At 42.9% G+C, this 19,036-nt stretch overlaps 1 protein-coding gene and 1 pseudogene across 8 annotated transcripts in view; one reads left to right on the plus strand and one right to left on the minus strand.

Annotated features, from left to right (window-relative positions):
- Positions 1 to 8,817: 8,817 nt before the first annotated feature.
- Positions 8,818 to 9,309, minus strand: LOC105095046 (large ribosomal subunit protein uL11-like; annotated as a pseudogene).
- An 8,988-nt stretch (positions 9,310 to 18,297) lies between these two features.
- Positions 18,298 to 19,036, plus strand: part of SSX2IP (SSX family member 2 interacting protein) — a 44,142-nt gene continuing 43,403 nt past the window's right edge. For 7 of the 8 annotated variants that reach the window (XM_031465484.2, XM_031465488.2, XM_031465489.2 and 4 more), the window contains exon 1: positions 18,298 to 18,423. The gene's annotated coding sequence lies outside the window, so the exon portion shown is untranslated. Of the gene's footprint in view, positions 18,424 to 18,580; positions 18,667 to 19,036 lie in introns of those variants that run through there. The other variant, XM_031465485.2, reaches the window with a different exon arrangement.

The raw sequence follows: 19,036 nt of genomic DNA on the forward strand, positions 1-19,036 counted from the left end.
TGCTTATTTTTGTTTCTTAAGGCTATTTTGGTTTGAATATTTTAGAACATGTCCATGTTTTTTATTTCCTATTCTAGGCTGCAAAAAGTGTGGTAAATTTAAAGCGTGCTAAATTTAAATATTTATTGCTTATGAATATGAAAAGTCAAAGGTGTTAATTGTCTTGCTCTGATTTGGATGTGTTTTATGTGTTGCCAGTTTGCAGCATAAAAATTAGGTTTCTTGTGTCCTTTATTTTATAGGGCCTTTGCCTAATATTAATTCATGAAAATATTATTTTAGGATATTATTTTTAGTATTTATATTTTACAGATGATCAGACAAGGCATTGAAATTTATTTCACTGGCTCTTCTTTGGTTATAGAATAAACTGTAATCTAAATTATACAACGATCATGTCTTCTAGGATTTGTCTGCCACACTTTTCCAGGTTCCCATCCCACCTTAGGAACTTTATTAGGGGTATCTGTTGTTTTCATTGATCTTGCATCCCTTTATCTTTGGTAAGAGGATCTGCTCCTCCTTTACTCCATGTGGTTCTGGTGGGACCGCCAATCATGGTAACGCTGCTTCTGGCAGAGGATTTTAGTAGGTGAGCTAGGCTAAGCTATTTGACCACATTTCTCAGGACACAGTGATTGGTTCAAGGAGAGGGCACATCACCTAAGCTGAAACAAAGTCTCTTCCCAGAATTTTCTGGAATAGATACCATTCTCATCTCTCTTTGGTGAAAAGCAATAGAAAGTAACCCAAGAGCTACCTGCATCCATGTTCCCTGCCTCATGGAGAAATCTTGCCCTCAGTAAGGTGGAATGAGGCCAAACATAACAAAGGAGGCAAAAGTAAGAGAAAGAGAGAGAGAGCAAATATTTTTTTATAGGACCCCTGTCTATAGAAACAATTTGATCCAAAAATGTATTACAAAATTCTTGGGCCCATACAAGGTATAGTGTTTATTGCAAAAGATTTAGAACACTGGGCAGAGAAGTGGCATTTTCGTATTTCTTTATTTTCCAAACAGTTTACATGAAGAGTCTTCATAATATCCAGGCACCATCTCTTCTGCTCAGGAATCACCTCTTCAACTTCATTGTCAAATGCACTGTTCCTCACTAATATCATAAACATTTGTAAAAAGGTAGCAATACTTACATTGCTCATAGTGCCACGGCTCTTTAGAATCTCATTTGTATTGAAAGGGTACAGATTTTCGTGCCCCTTCAAATTCCGTAATATTATTTATGTAATACTTGTTGCACCATTACTCATGGCATCATGCATGGGGCCACTTGTGAATACTGGCTTCCAATGATTCTCTCAGAGGTGGCGACTGTGTTTCATTGGTGATGACAAATGCAAGTCATCCAGAATATGCAGCAAAGGATCATTTGTTTTCTGTTCATATTAAAGTTACTATTTGTAATTTTTATAGCATTAACATAGAATAACACATCTTCCAACCACATTATTTATGGAATTCTTTAGGCTATAATCACTCCTTTCGTAGAATGTGATTTCTTTCCATATTGACCATATTCCTTCCTTCCCTGTCCCCCCACCAACAGAGGGATAGCAATGGACCCATGAGAGAGAAGGTAATAGTGGCCCCATTTTTGCAAGGAATGTATGTCCCTTATGTAGCATGGTTTAAGACTGACTTACAAGAGCACAACATCACCATTTCAATTGGGAATAAGAGGACCCGATCAAATGGCTCCAATGGCATCGCAGAGCAATGATCTCAAAAGCCTTCAGAGGAGAGGCATGGCCAACCCCTGATCCCTGCCTGACACGTGGTATGGAGTCTGAAGAGGAGGTGGGGTGACTGGCCTGGGTGCCAGTGGTGCAGGCACACAAGGTAAAGGATGCCTGCTACCACCACCACCCCACCGCCCTCCCTGCCATAAGTGCTGTAGACAAAAAGCAACACTGTGGTTGAAACTTGTGTGGGCAACAGATGACACAGGGCCCCACACACGCAGCTCAAGTCCAGGAATCAGCAGTGGGTTGTTAGTTGCCCAAAGACCTGAACTGATCACAGTTAAGAAAGTGGAGAAGCAGAAGCTGAAGTCACTAGAGTGTAAGCTCTATCAAGGAAGTGATTTGGTCCGTTTCTTTACTGATGTGCTCTCAGCATCTGGAATAGCACCTGGCACATTAGTAGGAGCTCAGTAGTATTTGTTGAGTGGATGAAAAATACACTGTCATAGACAGCTGCAGTCCAGGGACCAGGAAACTGGGATCAGGAGTTGCCGTCATTGCTGCACAGCTGGCTGGACAGAGGGGTCTGGATTCTGATCTCTGCAGTCACCATAAGTTCCTCTTGACAACTGGAAACTGGTGCTTAGACATTGGAAAGCTGAATACAGTGAATGCCACCACTGCAGCTACCTTACAATGTCCACAAACCAGAGACTTAACACTGTGACCCTCAATCCATGTTTGCATGTAGGAAACAAAGTAGTAAGAAGAATCACCTGTGCCTCATTTTTCCTTTCAAATTTCACACTAGTGTATCATTAAATGGACCTCAATTTTCATTCAGGATTTACCTGCAGAGAAGTTTGGGTAATGTGCTTCCTTTAGGTCTCTGCAGTCAGGACCCTCACTAGGATGAGGTAGGAACAGAAGATGGGAACTCTTTGTCAATATCAAATTCAAAAGAAGAGTGCTCGTGGACTAAGTCCTGAAACACTCCATTCATTTTATTGCTTCAATAACAAATTGCCTCAAACTTAGAGACTTACAACAACACGTATTTGTTATCTCACACTTCCTGTGGGTCAAGAGTCCAGGCACGGCTAAGTTGGGCCACCAGGCTGCAATCTGGGTGTTAGCTGGGCTGTGTTCTCATCAGAAGCTTACCTGCGGAAAGATCTTTCAAGTTTCCTCATCTTGTCGGCAGAATTTATTTCTGTGAACTTCATGGTGATTTGCTCCTTCAAGGTCATCAGGAAAGAGACTCTCTGACCTTCTAAGGGCTTCCATCCGATTAAGCCAGGCTCTACTCAGGGTAATCTCCCTTTTAGATAACTCAAAATCAACTGATTTGGGAGCCTAATTACATCTACAATGTGCTTTCACTGTTGCACATTGTATTGGCTAAAAATTAGACACAAATTCCACCCACATTCAAGGAGAGCGTGTCATATAAGGCATGGTTTACCAGGGGGGGGTCACCTTAGAGTGTGTCTACTATACACTCCACAATTAAAAGGTTAGAAACAGGAGGATAAGAAAGCAAAACTGAGAAGAATGGCAAATGAGAACAGAAAAGAGGCAGGGAAAGGAGATTGATGGAGTATGGAAATCAAGTGAAGAAACTGTTTCAACTGTGTTACATGCTGTCCAGAGGTTAAGTAAGATGAGAAGATGAGGATGGACAAATGACCATTGGGCTTGGCAATGTGACCTTGACCAAGGTTTCAGTGGTTGAATTTGCCTGATTAGAGGCTGATTCAAAAAGGAATGGGATGTGGAGACAATGAGCATAGACAATTCTTTTAAGGAATTTTTCTGTAAAGGGGAGCAGTTGGAGGAGACATGGAGTCAATGGGGGAATTTTTTTTTCCAGTGTTGTTTGTTTGCTAATGAGAACAAGCCAATAGAAAGAAAAAAAATCTGAACATACAATATAGGAAAGCAAGGGGATAACCACGGGAGTAGGAGGGGCTGGAATCCAGTGCACAAGTGAAGGGGATGTTTTCAGGCGGGAGGCTGAGGGCTCATCCATTGCAGCAGAAGGGAAAGCAGAGAACATGGGAGCAGATGCAGGAAGGAGGAAGGCGTGATGGTGAGAGTTTCTGCTGCTGCTTGTATTTGCCTGAGAGAGATGGTAGAAATAGCGGAGAGGTGATGGAGTTTTGAGGAATGAAATATCCCTGGAAGAGTCAAATAGCTTGACTAGGAAAATGCAAAAGAATCACCAGTCAGCATTAAGGGTCAACATAAGGTTTGAAGTCAGCATAATCATTTTCTCTTAAGATATACTTAGATTCTCAAGGGCAGGAGCAGGGAAGGTATAGACAGTTGAGACTTTTTTCCCCAGGATAATGTAACAGAAGCAATAAAGGGCCAAAAGAGGTAAGAGCAGATTTAAAGGAATAATTACAATGCAGGACTGTGGAATCTAAGTTAGGTAAGGAGGGAATGGAGGCTTGAAGGATGGAAATAAACAGTGGAAAGGCAGCAGGGGCAGAGGAACAATGTGTCTGGTGGAGCAGAAGAATTTTTTTGATTTGAGGTACGAGATGGCATGAGCTGGATGTAGGAGTAAGATGCCTGGCACTGAGACAACTGAGGAGACGCAGTTATCATAAATGACAAGGACTGCGGGTAACTCTGGGGGCTGCTGGCTGGAAGTGAAGAGGTTCAGAAACAGAGAGGCCATGGAATTGGATGGACCATCCATGTAGATATTGACATCACCAGGAATAATGCCAGGGGAACGGAGGAGAGAAAGACAGTCACCCTAGTGTTGAAATCTCCACGGAATGTGTGGGAGTGAGCAGGAGGACAGGAGAGGGCCACAGCAAGAGGGTCTGGAAGTACAGTCTGATAGCACGAGCTTCGGTTAGTTGATGGAGGGTACAGAGGGGCACAGGGAGGCGATGGTTCGGAAGTGGCAGTGAGGAGCGAGAACACCTGTATCGCCTTCTGGCCCAGTGGTGCCTGATCTGTGAGAGGAAACTGGCCACCACCCCTGAGGGCTGCAGGGAATTCAATGTCCTCAGGGGAAAGCCAGGTTTCCCTCAGAACTAGGAAGTGAAGGGACTGTTCAGAGAAGAGTGTGGATATAGGGGATTTTTCTGATGACGGAGCAGAATGGGGGTAAGGATTTGAGAAATGAAATTTGACCCAGGAAGCTTGGGCATCTTGAGGTCACTGAGATAAACCTCTAAGACAAGACAGTGTACCCTGGTGGCCGCCTAAATGGAGGGGATAATTAATTCTAATGACGCTTGGAGCTTGACTCAGGCAATTCTTGGGTGAGGAGAGAACAGGAATTAAATTCACTGGAATCCAATCAATTCAATCATACTGTTCATCCTTCTTCCTTAATAGTTCATATTGGCCCCCTTTCCAATCCCTCCTGATTCTGTCCTGCCTTAGTTTCTCATTAGTTCTTCCCCAGATTAGTATGATTGCCTCCTAACTGGGCTCTCTCATCGATCTCACCCCTCACCAATCCATCCTCCACGATTCTGCCAGAGTGCTCTTTCTAAATCATTCATTTAATCAGGCTCCATCTTTGCTCTAAATCCACTAATGGTTGTCCTAATGCTTCAAGATCAAATCCAAACCCCTGAGCATAGGAAGGACCCTCAAGGATCTCCCGCTGTCCTGCCCCGCAGCCTCATGGCCCTGACTCTCCCACAGGCTCAGGCCGCGCCCTTTGCCTACAATGCTTGGTCTCTCTTTTTCCCTTGATTATCTTGCACACATTTTTAAAGTTCTAATTCAAATCTTTGAAAGTTTTGAGGTTTTACATTACCAAATTGTAATGATACAGCAAATGAGGCCGCTGGCATTAATACAGGTAGCAAAGGTCTACATCTGGGTGGTGCTGATATCAGGGAAATTTCCAAAAACCAGTTGCTGCCTAAGAGTGGTTGCCACTGACAAAAGCTTGAAATAACCTGTATTCACAGGTGGATATTGGCATTGCTGCCTGTCATGACTGGGGCCTCTTGCAACAACTCAACAAGGAACAAGGCAGCCTACAAATGCAGAAAACGTGATTCATGAAACAGCTAACAGTCTGCTCTCCATATACAAGAATATACAAGTAATTGGCAGTCCTGGTTGTTCTGAGAAGGGAAACTGGGGCTGGTGCGGGGAGGGCGGCAGGGAAGCTATTCACAGCATTTCCTTTTATACATTTTGAATTTTATATTATACAAATGTATTGCCACATCTTTAAAAGTAATAAAAAATTGTTTTAAAAATGTAAAGCATCAAATGGACAAAAAGATACAATTCAGTGCTTCTTCCTCCATGAAGTCTGCACTAACTTGACACTTCCCTCTGCTGAGCCTTCACTATGCCTTCCACGTTCCTCTGTTACAGCATTTATCACTCTATTGTAATTATCTGTACATAAGTTAACAGACTTAATGTCCTCATAGCCTGGAAGCACCTTAAGGGAAGAGACTTACTTTGTCTCATTCACCTTTGAATCTAGTACATGGCAGGTGCTCAGTAAAGGCTTATTGAATGAATGAATGAACAGCACTTCTGCACAGAAGGGAAACAAAAGATGGGTAAGCAATCCCGCTTCTTTTACAGATGCAGAAAGTGAAACCCAGGGCAGTTATTTCTTAAGAATTAACAGCAGAATAAGATGAGAATCCAAGCTTTCTAGAGTCTGAGTTTGGCCCTAGAATAAGTTATAAGACTCTCACTCAGAGATAGCAGACATGATGTGGATTATACCTACTTATTTTGACCCGAGTCCCTGGAATTTTCAGGAAATTTCTGATTTCCAGTGAACTGCCAGTTTAACCCCCAAAGGAGACTTTCACATGTCAGATCATGGGTCCTAAATTTGGGTTATATCGACTGAAAAATCACAGGAAAATCTTGTGACACATTTGTTTTTCTTAAAAACTGTTTTTTTTTTTAAACTGAAGTATAGTCAGTTTACAATGTGTCAGTTTCTGGTGTGCAGCATAATGTTTCAGTCATACACATACATGTGCATATTTGTTTTCATATTCTTTTTGATTATCGGTTACTACAGGATATTGAGTATAGTTCCCTGTGTTATACAGAATAAACTTGTTGTTTATCTGTTTTTTATGTAGTAGTTAGAATCTGCAAATCCTGAACCTCAATTTATCCCTTCCTATCCTTTTCTACCCTGGTAACCATAAGTTTATTTTCTATGTCTGTGGGTCTGCTTCTGTTCTGCAAATAAGTTCCTTTGTGTCTTTTTTTTTTTTTTTTTTTTAGATTCCACATAAAAGCGGTATCATATGGTATTTTTCTTTCTCTTTCTGGCTTACTTCAGTTAGAATGACAATCTCTAGGTCCATCCATGTTGCAGCAAATGGCATTATTCTGTTCTTTCTTATGGCTGAGTAGTATTCCATTGTATAAATGTATCACAATTTCTTTATCCAGTCATCTGTCAATGGACATTTAGGTTGTTTCCATGTCTTGGCTATTGTAAATAGTGCTACTATGAACACTGGGGTGTGTGTATCTATTCAAATTAGAATTTTCTCCAGATTTATGCCCAAGAGTGGGATTCCTGGATCATATGGTAAATTTATTTTTAGTTTTTTAAGGAATCTCCAAACTGTTTTCCATAATGGCTGCACCAAACTGCATTCCTACCGATAGTGTAGGAGGGTTCTGATTTCTCCGCACCTTTTCCAGCATTTATCATTTGTGGACTTTTTAATCATGACCATTCTTACTGGTGTGAGGTGGTACCTCATTATAGTTTTGATTTGCATTTCTCTGATAATTACCAATATTGACCATTTTTTCATGTGCCTATTGGCCATCTGTAGGTCTTCATTGGAAAATTGCTTGCTTAGGTCTTCAGCCCATTTTTGGATTGGGTTGTTTGTTTTTTGTTATTAAGTTGTATGAGCTGTTAAAAACTGCGGTTAGTTTTATCGTCTTCCTGAAACACACACAGTATGGTGGACACAGCTCCACAGGGGAGCTCTCTGTAGAGATGCCAGGACCGCACAGGGAAAAGTGCCCACGTCAGCTCGAAGTGGTGTATTCAGTTCTCATTTATTAGCATTTGCTGAATATCCATGCTGCACAGCAGTGACCGATGGCATTTTACGTTACACAGCAGCTGTGTTTTTAATGTGTAAAGTGGTAGTGTTAACAATTACCTGGACCGGATTTTAAGTACCTTGGGGAGATCTACTGTGGGCTTCAAGATCAACAGTCTTCAAACTTTTTGCTCACATATCTCCTTGAGAACAATTTTGAAAAACTTGCTTCCTGCCCACATTTTTATGTTGCCACCTGTAATTTTTCATCACAAGGTTGCAAAGAATATAATTTCCAGCACATTGCATGCAATTCATGATATTTTAAAATAAAGCTGTTAGCTCATTCTTTTAAATTTACCGTAAGGAATTTAAATCCCACAGTCCTTGTTTTAATCCAACATTTTTCATTTTAAATATACACGACTTAGCTCTTTTTTTAATAGTCAGAAAAGTTACATTGTTCCTTCTTACTTTTGAACTTATATTTTCCTTTCCATATTTCCATTTCTCTCACAGAATGCTATCTTACTGCATATTTTCGGGCTTAAAAAATTTGTCTTGATCATTACATCATTCTTTACAACAGACTTTATAACTACATATTTACATAATTTTACTTTCCTGTAACTCTAAGTTTCTAAGTGTCATGTGTCTGGATGGAGTTATCACTAAAGTTATTAGTCGTACACAACTGATCAGACAGTGGCTGTGTTACAAGCTGGTAACTACTTTTAAACATAAAAATAAGATTTTACTGAAAGTGAATCTGTTGATAAAATGGAAGAGGCTTTTTCTTTTTCAGTGGATTTGTGGATGACTATTATTTAGAGCTAGAATGAGACTGAGTTCTGCCCCAATTCTATTCATGCATTTGACACTGTTGTTATAAATGCTGGAGCATTTTGTTCAAAGAAATAAGTAGATGGGAATGGGAGGAATTTGCTGTAGAGTGTTGGTTCCTTGAACTCCTTTCAATTAGATGCCAAAAATCATGTGATGATTTGTCATTTAAACTATTTTTTCTTCCCATTGGTTGTCAAATGACCCTTCATTGAATTATGTTCCTTTGTGGTTATTAACTGGATGGGGATTTCACCATACTGCTGTTATTATTAACTATGATGTCATGGGGGTGGCAGCCATCAACATCACAGCCCACAGACTTGGCAGTCCCCAGGACCTCTTTAATGGTTCTACAGAGTTCTCTAGCTGGTGTTGCATCTGTTGGGCTATGCTGATGATCTCATCAAAAGTGATGTCTCCACTGTGCTTAATGTTTTTTCTGCCTCCTTCTGTCTTTTAATTGTTCCTTGAAGGCTTTGATGATCAGGGCAGAGGCAGATGGTACCACCTCAATCTGGGCGTGTCTGTTCTGAATGGTCAGTTTCCGTGTAATCCTCAGACCCTTCTAATCACCGGTTGCCTTGGTGATGTCATCACCAACCGTTTTTGGAGACAGACCCAGGGGGCCAATCTTGGGGACCAGGGCAGATGTGTCACTGACTTCCACGCTGGTTCACCTCAGGTATACGACTTTGATCTTGTTGGGGTCAAACTTAGGTGACATGGCGAGGCGGCTGGTGTTAGGTAAACCCGGATTTCAGAAGACTGAAGAAAATTGCACCTTAATCTTCCAGCTGAAATCTGAATGAAAGCCATTTACACTATTTTTAAAGCTTGACCAGGTGCCACTTTTGTTCCCCAGTCATCATAGTCAGTCCCTTTCTCAACACTAGCACAGGCTTCTAATTTTCCATGTTTTGTGCACCTGGGGTCAACGTGGAATCTGGAAAGAATGGCTTTCTTTTGTTAAGTGGAAAAATGCCAATTGTGAAAAAGAGATGGAAAAGAGACCACGAGCATGTTCTCAGGCAGGTAAGTTTTAGGAAAGTGTAGAAATGAAAGCTGAGAATGTGGAATCAATTCCCTTAAAACTATCCATGCTCTGTACCACTGGGGGAGCCTTCGTGTAGGTGGGCAGAACATGGTTATCCGGGCTTGAAGATTTCCACTCACTAATTGGCAGGCATTTGAACAAAAATTATTGGAGAGTCACAGAGATTAGGGCAGTCCTAAACAGATTGTTAATGACTGGTGGTTAAGAGAAGAGCTCTGCGACCCTAACTCTGAAATTTCCTAGCTGGGTAATTTTGGGCAAATTAACCTCTGTCTTCTTAATTTCTAATCTAGAAATAAAGGCAATAATGATATCTACATCATAGGGTTGTTGTGAGGATTAAGCGAATTAAAATGTAAAGAACTTAGAACACTGCTTGACGAGTAGCAATCACTCGATTAATCTTTAACAGTACTATTAGGAAATGATTATATATAATTAAAAACGAGACCAACTCCTCAAAAGTTAAAATCCACATACACTTGGCTATTAGTGAAGCTAACTCATTTAGTTTGTAAATTAAATGAAAAGTACAAGTACCCACAGCAAGCACGGGGCAGAGTCAAGGTTCTTGTCCAGAGTTTACATGTAATATGCCGGTGGGAAAAAAAATGCAACAAAAATAAATAAAATAGAAGGTGTGTGTTGTAAAATTATTCTTCAGTTATTCTTTCTAGATCAAAGAGTAGCCTATGTTAGGCACGATTTATAATATGCTTATTTTGAAGTGGCAAGAAAAGTGTTTGATGTGTTGATTCCTTACCGTCTATAACCACAGAAAGTTCCATTATTTCCATTTAGGACACACCCCTCCCCCTCCCCCTCCACTTATTACTAAATATATCATCCGACTTTTGGTGCTTGGAGGTTCGTGGGCTTTGTCTTGCTACTGTTACTGGGGCTTCAGGCAGATCGTGTTCAATAGTCTTATCTTTGCTAAATGAAAATTACAGGGTTTTTTCAATATTATTTTATTTCTCTGGTATTTCTAGTTGTCCCCACCCCTACCCCATCCTAAATTTGAGTTTTATGTTTGATAGCACATACCATAAGTTAAAAAACACAACAAAGAGCTTGCAAACCCTCATTTGAATAACATCAGCTTCAGGAACAGCTGCTAAGATAAAATAAATCCAAGAGAGCTCAGCAACCAGAATGCAGTGGCTTCTCTTTTTAAAGGGACAGACAGATTCACACATGATTGTTTGTCTTGAGCAGTTACCTCAAATCAATACCACATTTTAACTGATACCTAAGTTTCCCAACTCTGGATTTTCGTGTGGGTGTTTCAGGCAGTATGTAGAGTATATTTCAATTTGAACAGTCATTTGATGACATCATTGACAGAGGTTTACAAAAGCAGGAAATAAAATCCACCAGGAATCAAGCCTCCAGATTTCTTCTTCACTGAGAATGCAGAAAAAGAAACTTTGCCTAGTGAAATATAAATAATGAAATCAAACGGAAATGTATAACGAAGATAAAATTGAGTTGCCAGTTGCAGAATAAAAAGATAAGGACTGTTCTGTTGATTGCAGCACTTCAGCCTTCTGTAGTGAGATTCATGCTCTTCATTAAAATAGTTACACAAAAGTCTGGATTTTAAATATTAGAGAGGTAAAACTCTTAAGAATATCCAACATATGAAAAAATAATCGTGTAGAATGGGTGAATGATAAGGAGATTATTCTACAAAGGCGTCAGTCATGTGCCAATGGATTTATTGTAATTTTAAGCATCTAGCTTCACTTGTACATTTAGATTATGACTTGGTTTCTAAATACATTATTTACACGTGACTTTTTCTGGAATGTATCTATAACATAAAGCAAGTCCTAGCAAGAAAACAGAGCTGTGGCCTGAAAATTTCAAAATAGCCAATTATTTTGTGCAAAGTTATATTTATCAGTATGTCTTAATTTTTCTGGCCTAGTTAAATTAGTAAAGAAAGAAAATATAACTTAGAATAATGTTACTGTCCAAGACGCATATTTATAATTCAAAGCAGAGACATGGTCCCACATTTTCCCTGCTTCTCATTTAATTATTTCATTCAATAATTCAGTCCTTTGTGAATAACTCCCAACTTCATTTTTCACTGACTTTTCTGATAATTTGCTGCTAACTTGACTGTTTCCACATGTGACACTTGAGTATATCTGTACCAATAAAATGAAATAGCACACTCTTGGGTCACTTCATGAGAGTTCTTTTGTCAATGTACTATCAGGATGCAATTATCAAACAACCTAGCCAGAAGTGACTCAGACCATGAAGCATCTATTGTTTACTGGACAGAATGCCCAGAGGAAGAAAGCCCCAGGTGGGTTTAGGAGCTCAGTGATGTCGCGACGTGGACCCAGGTGGCCGAGCCAGCATTTCAGCCCAGGCAGTTGGACTCAAGTGCTTAGGGTGTCCACCACTTCTCAGCAACACTTAGACTGTCATTATTCTGTCTTCCTGGGAAACTCAGAGTTCCTGTCGTGAGAGGGGACCTAAAATCTCTTCATCTCTCACCTGTAATCATTCAATAAATATTCATTAAACTGTTGAAGAAATGTTCAAATAAGACCAGGGAGACTATATGAAATAAAAGGGTGCTTTGGTGCAGAATTATATCAGCTAGAACTAGTCAATGCAGGATCTTTGTTCTCTGTGGTTTTCAAATAGATTTCAGTATAACTGAAAAACATTTGGGGGTCATTTATAGTCCTCCGACTTCCTTGGAGGGTCTTTTGTTGTCTGCTGAATACTCGAGCTTTAAATTTGCAAGTTTAGAAGAGTAGAATGAGCCAAATTGCTCAGTATGAGAAAGGTTTTAGAGGCCAAAGTAGTCAGAAAGGTAAGCTTTGTGCAGTTTCTGTGTGTGTGTGTGTGTGTGTGTGTGTGGTGTGTGCGTGTTTTGCATGTGTCTTTGTTGGATTTCCTAAAGGAGGTATGCTTCTGTCTTGGAAATATAGGGTTTGAGGACTGCTCTGGTTGGTACCTGATCACTTTTCTATGATAGCACCTTATCGACTATTGGCATGATTTATGTATACTCAATGACATATTTTTTAATTAATAAATCAATTTGGGGGACAAATGGAGAGTTTGAAATCTGTGTTAGAGCTTGGTAAAAGTCTTAAGGCTTAAAAAAAAAAAAACCTTTCAAAAGAAATGGTAGGACAAAACACTCAGCAGACCAGACAAAAATCTAAAGCACTGCATGTGGAACGGCTAGAAGATAAGCAAGCATTTTGTCTGCTGTTCTGTGTGTTTGCGTTGGGGGTGGGGGCGGGGGGCAGGGTAGGGCAGTGGGGCAGGCCTGGTAATGAGGAGGGATAGTTTCCTTTTCTGGGAATCTTCACCTGGGTGGAGGTGAGAGGAAGAGGGAACCGCAGTGGTCTGCTTTTTCTGCAAACTCAGCTAGTGCTTTATAAACGGCACCGGACTGTCATTTCAAGCTGAACTTCTCCTGGACCAAATCCAAAGGGATCGGCCAGAAGTGAATCATCTTTGGAAATGCAGCATGATGCAGGGACTCACTCAGACAGCTAGAGGCGCGGAGCCCAGCTGAGTGGAAGGCCACCTTTTAGATCAGGAAGCAGAGCTAGTGGGCTGGTCTCTGCTGATGGCCAGGCTTGTAATGTGAAGATGGCCCCAAGGCCCTGCTTCAGTTTCCTCTCCTCCGCAGGGGACCCCCTGACCATTCCAGCCCACAGCCAGGACCCTGAAGTCTCGCGGCCCTTGGAATCTGTCTTACACTATTTTGAGGTTAATTATAAATAGGCTTAAATTGATCTTGTGAATAAAATGAGGCCATGGATATGAAAGTTTCTAGAACAGAATCCAGCGAGACTACACTTCTAACTACCCTTGGAAAGTACTCCTGCCACCCCTGGAAAGATAGCCCTGGCCAGAACACAGAATTAATGAAAGCGGGGCCATTAAGGAGAGGTGACTCAGTCCATCTTCATAGCACACAGGCCCTAACAAGGAATGTTCTTTATAGATCCAGAAAATCGTTGCTGCTATTGAAGTAATCCAGATGGTATGAATTATGCCAGAAATCCTTTATGAGTTGGCCCATTATTATTCAGATTTGGATACACAAGTTATTAGAAGCAATGTGAATATTTGCTGGGGTATTTGAAACACTGGTTTCTGAGGAACACATATGAGTAAATAGGGGATGGATTATTAACTCCATACACATAGTAAAGTCAGAGCCTATTTATTTCAGCAAAACTAAAATATTTTAAAATTATAATAATACATACTTAGAAAAATTCATATATTACAGAGGTTAATAAAAGGGAAAGCAATCTCACTGTTAACAGTGTGGTCAGCAACCGTCTGGGGCAGGCAAGGAGAGTACAGAGCAAACATGACCAACAAGGTCCCTGCCCTCATGGGGCTTACATTCTAGTGGGAGAAGACAGACCATAAGCAAGCAAACAAGTAAACAAAGCCAAGCTCAGGAACGTTGCTTTACTTATCGAAGTGGGATCCGAATGATGAAAAAGAATTGGAGTCTTGAACTTTTGTGGGAAGAGCCTTCTGGCAGACTGATTGGCAGGTTCAAAGGACCAGGGCAGAAAAAAGGGGGCCGAGATGGCTGGTACTTTGTGTACAAAAGTGAGAGTTTCAAGAGGGGGATAGGGGCCAGATCATGCATGCACGACTGGGTAGGAAGTTCAACTTCATGCTAAATACAGTGAGAGCTCAGGAAAGACTCTTAATTGGTGGTGGTGGGGGCAGCAGAAAGGATCTGATTTTAATTTTTGAAAGACTTATGTAGCAGGGGCAAGAATGGAAATCTGTAGACAGGATGGACGAGATTAATCTACACATATAGACAAACATATAGAGTTTTAAATACATGTATATTTTCCCTGCAACTTGCTACTGGTGCGTATTTTTAGAACTCCTCTTTGAAATTTTGTTCACAGTCAATGTCTGTCTTAGAAAATCAAACACATCTTGTTTTTTGACCTTTCCTTATCCACCCAAATGCAGTGACTTAGTTAGAAAACACAGGTTTGGCATTTTAACATGACTCCAGAATGTGTTCATGAGATTTGGCTCTGAATAACTTTTGGATCATTCCAAAAATCAGATTTATTCTCAAAGAGAGTTCTTTTCAAAAATTCAGTGACTACTGACATGATGCTTTGAGCAGCATCACTGGAACACGTATATAGCCCGCCAAGGTGATTTATTTGAAATGAAAAACATCCATTTGAAGTCATATTTATTTACTCACTAATAATTACTGACCATCATTCACTAAGAACCAGGCACTGTCTTAGGCATTGGGCATGTATCAGTGAACAATCAGACAAAATCTCCATCCCTGCTGGCCTTACATTCTAAAAAGGAAATGGACCAAACAAACAAAAACAAGTAAACTGTGTGTTATGGTTGAATATTATATTAGAACAAGGTAAGAGATATTTAAAAAGCTGGAAGGGGGTTCCAATTTTAAATAATGTTGTCAGATAGGGCCTCACAAAGGAGGTGACTCTGGTTGCCTTGAAAGGGGAGAGATGGGTAATACAGATGTTAAGGGGAAAAACATTCAAACAGAGGGAACAGTGCAAAGGTCCTGAGGCAGGAACATCCCTGGCAAGGTTGAGAAACAGTGAGGTGGCTAATGGTTGAGTAAGGGAGAGAGTCGTAGGATATAAGGTGGTCAGAGAGGTAAGGAGATGGAGGGCAGGTCGTAAGAACCCTGTAGCCATGAAAGAATTTTGGCTTTACCACTGAGTGAGAGGAACCAAAGCAGAAAAGTGACATGATGTAAATAATATTTTTAAGGCATTGCTCTGACCACTGTGATATAGACTGTAGAGGAGTAACGGTGGGAATTTTGATGTGTTTTGGAAAACAACACTAATAGCCACATCTCCTTAATTTTGCTAGAAGAGGGGAAAGTAGCCACGGTAAAGCATTAAAAAAAAATTCCAGATCATATCTTCCCCCTTTATATCCTTTGCCATCACGAAGTTCTGTCGAGCCCAATTCCTTCATCCCTGTGCCAAAAGTGAGCTTAGACTATTTTCAGGCTGTAGCCAAATTCTTCATCTTGTCCTGTACATTAGTCAGGATCTTCTTGCCTGCAAGTAACTGAATACCCGACCCAAACGGTTTAAGCGACAGGCCACTTGCTATCCCGCATGTGAGCAGCCTGGAGGTATGCAGAGCAAGGGGAGGTTGACTTAGGCACTTACTGACCTCTAGGTGCTGGTTGCCTTTCCTGTGTTTTCTTTGCTTTTCTCTCGTTGTTGTGAGATGTGTCACGGCAGCTCCAAACATGTGTTGCTCCCTGGAGGATGGCCAAGGCGAGCAGCAAGGAGAAGACTTCTGATGGGCGCTCAGGGATAAAACCCTGTCCCTGAAGTCCCCTTCCACCCACTTCCCATTAGGTCCGCACCAGAATTAGGTCACATGCTTAGCTCCTAAACCAGTCATTGACAAAGGGGGACGGAGTACCAAGAGAGGTTTAGACCAGTGGCTCTCAAAGTATAATCTGAGGAAGGGGGGTTTTGGGGGGATTATCTTCAAGATCTTTTTCGGGAATCTGCAAGGTCAAAACTATTTTTGTTGTAATACTAAAATGTTATTTGCCTTTGTTACTCCCATTCTGAGTGCACAGTGGAGTTTTCCAAAGGCTACCTGAAATAGTGCAAGAGATTGAATGCAGCAGATTTGACAATCCAATCGCCTTCCATTAAGCCAGACTTTGAAGATATTTGCAAATTTTTAAAGTAATACCACTCTTTTTATTATTTGGGGGAAATAGTTATTTTCTATAAAAATGTGCTATTTATGTTTAGATGTAATTATTTATTATTTAAAAAAATAAATATTTGTAAACTTCTCAGTTTTAATTTCCAGGGTAGTAAATATCAATAGTTACAACCGACATAAACAAAAGCTCTCTGGGGCCCTCAATAATTTTCAGGAGTGGAAAGTGGGTCTGGCTAGCAAAGGATTGAAAACCACTGGTTTAACCTGAGACCTCTGATTCATCCTTGAGGCTGGGGGCGGAGCCGAACTTCCCGGAGTTTGCCTCAGCCTGACCCAGGCTTTCTAAAAATCCTGCTCTGTAAGTGGCGAGGTCACAACAGGGGGTGCCAGACGCTGCTTATTTTATTAATTAATCTCAATTGATTAATTGGAGAGACCTCTTTTAGACTGCGAGGAGGTTAAATGGTCAAAATGAAGCTGTGTTACTTCAAAGAAAAACTCTAACGCAGAGTTGCTTCATTTGATGGGAAGGGGTGTGGGGTTTGGTGGGGTGGACAGTTTAAATTACAAAACTCCTCTTAGGAGCATGAGGGTAACCCCTTCTACGCTCTTCAGTGCCCTGGATTAGGGATTAAGGTAATTATTGGTAATAATGGGTTTTCCTCCCCACCAGCCCGAGCTAATAGCGTCCTTACAATGATGGGCCCTAACTGGCTATTCGGCTGTCATTTACCTGTGATTAACAGCATCAGTCCGGGCTTCCTGATCGCTTAGGCCAAAGGCAAACAGGAGCATTACGCTGGATTCTGAAGCTGTCACCATGGCGTGCTCACTTTCTCGCCTTGATCTTACATCCAGGATTGGGAATACGTGTGTGTAAATTGGGAGGGGACACTTCTCCCTCCCTGTTCTTCAGTGTTATTATTTCTTGTTCTTGTCTCACAGTACTTTGGATTCAAAGTGCTCCCAGGGGCCTCTTTAAAATACCAAACCTGTTTTTACCCTCGAGTAAATTTCTTGGCTTCACTTTAAAAAAAAAAATCTATCCAAGTACATTTTTGTGTTTATAACTCAACTCATATGTCTGCGATTTCTCCATCTCATCTCTTTCCTCTTTCTGGCCTCTCATCTTCCCTGGAGAATTTCAGGCTGACATGGAACAGGAGAGGAGCCGGCATGACCCCAGCTTCGGGTGTAGCAGGCATACATTTCCTCTGCGCATATTTTGCTCAGTGGGTGGGGGACATATTTGCATAAACTTCTAGTTGACGAGTGCCTCTTCTTAGTCTTCCCGCTGTCTTCCGCCTAGGTCCATTTCTTGGCCCTAATTTTACATGAACTTTCTCCTTTGCATCCACGACTCCCGGCGCTTGAACCACCCTTCCCCTGGGCCTGACCTAATTCTGGGTGCCGGCTGTTGTTTGGTTTACTTCCCCACTTTTGCAAGGGCACGTGGCTCTTCTGAGAGCTTCACTTTTGCTCCTAGGGTGTGTGTTGGGGTTCGCCGGGGCTCGGAACACGTGCCTTAAAGCAACCACGACCCCCTTCCCCCACGGAGCCCGGGGCCCCCGGCTCCGCGGGCGTGAGGAGGGGGTGGGGAGCAGGGCCCGGCCGGGTGAATCACAGGGCGTAACAGGTGCCGCAGCCGCAGCTGCGCCCGCATCCCGCTCGGGCTCTAGGGATAAGGTTTTCTTTTTCTCCGGGTTTTTTTGGATGTGGGGAGGAGACTCCGGAGGCCCCCACCGGACCAATGCAGGCCGCGGTTGTTCATCGCCTAGCAACTGGCGGAGCCAATGGGAGGCGGTTGGGCCTGCGGCGCCGGCGGCGCGGGGGCGGGGTGGGAACCTTGCGAACCTGCCGAGCCTGGGAGGCGGCCGCGAGGGGCGGAGCGGAGCCCGGCCGGAGGCGGGGAGGGCGGGAGCCCGAGGTGGAGGCGGGGCCGCTGGCCCGGGCGCTGAGTGTCGCCGCGCCTGTGCGGGCCCTCGGGGCTGCGCGAGCCGGTCTAGGGCGCCGAGCCGTGCCTCCCCGCAGCACCCGGGGGCCGTGACGGTGAGAGCCGCGCCCCGCGCTGGGGATTGTGACGCGCCCGCCCGGGGAGGGGCACCGGTGCCGGCGGGGCCTGGGGCGGGCAGGCGGGTGGGGGGCAGGGGACAGGGGGCGGGCGCGGAGGTGAGCGCCGGCACCTGGCTCGGCGCCCCGCTTCTCTGCCGTGGGCTCGGCGCGGCCGTTGGGGCCGTTGGAGGAGGCGGGCGAGCGTTGACCGCCGGCCGAGCCTGGATGAGGAGGTGGGAGGTAGGTGCCAGCTCGGGGACCGCTCCTGCGGGCGGTCGCAGCACTGAGCCCCAAACCCTCTCCAGGATGGAGAGAGGGTGGCGCCTGTAGCGGGATGACGAGCTACGTGGGGACGGGGGGCGGGGTGGCCAGTTTGGGGCTGCGGTATCTGCTTAGCAGAGGCTGCGGGGCTCGCGGGCTTAGGGAATTTGTTAGCTCGAGCTGCAAGAGACAGTCGTTAGAATGAGTTACTGGTGGCCCGTGGCCACTGCAGGGGAAGAGAACCCGATAGAGGTCTAGTTAAAAGTCCAGGCGAACAACTTACATCATCTAAAGGCAGGCGTGTGTGAGAATATTTTCGTGTAGAATTTTGTCGTAAAGTACAGGAAAC

Source organism: Camelus dromedarius, chromosome 14 (assembly GCF_036321535.1).
Source record: "Camelus dromedarius isolate mCamDro1 chromosome 14, mCamDro1.pat, whole genome shotgun sequence".
NCBI classification, from domain to species: Eukaryota; Metazoa; Chordata; class Mammalia; order Artiodactyla; family Camelidae; genus Camelus; species Camelus dromedarius.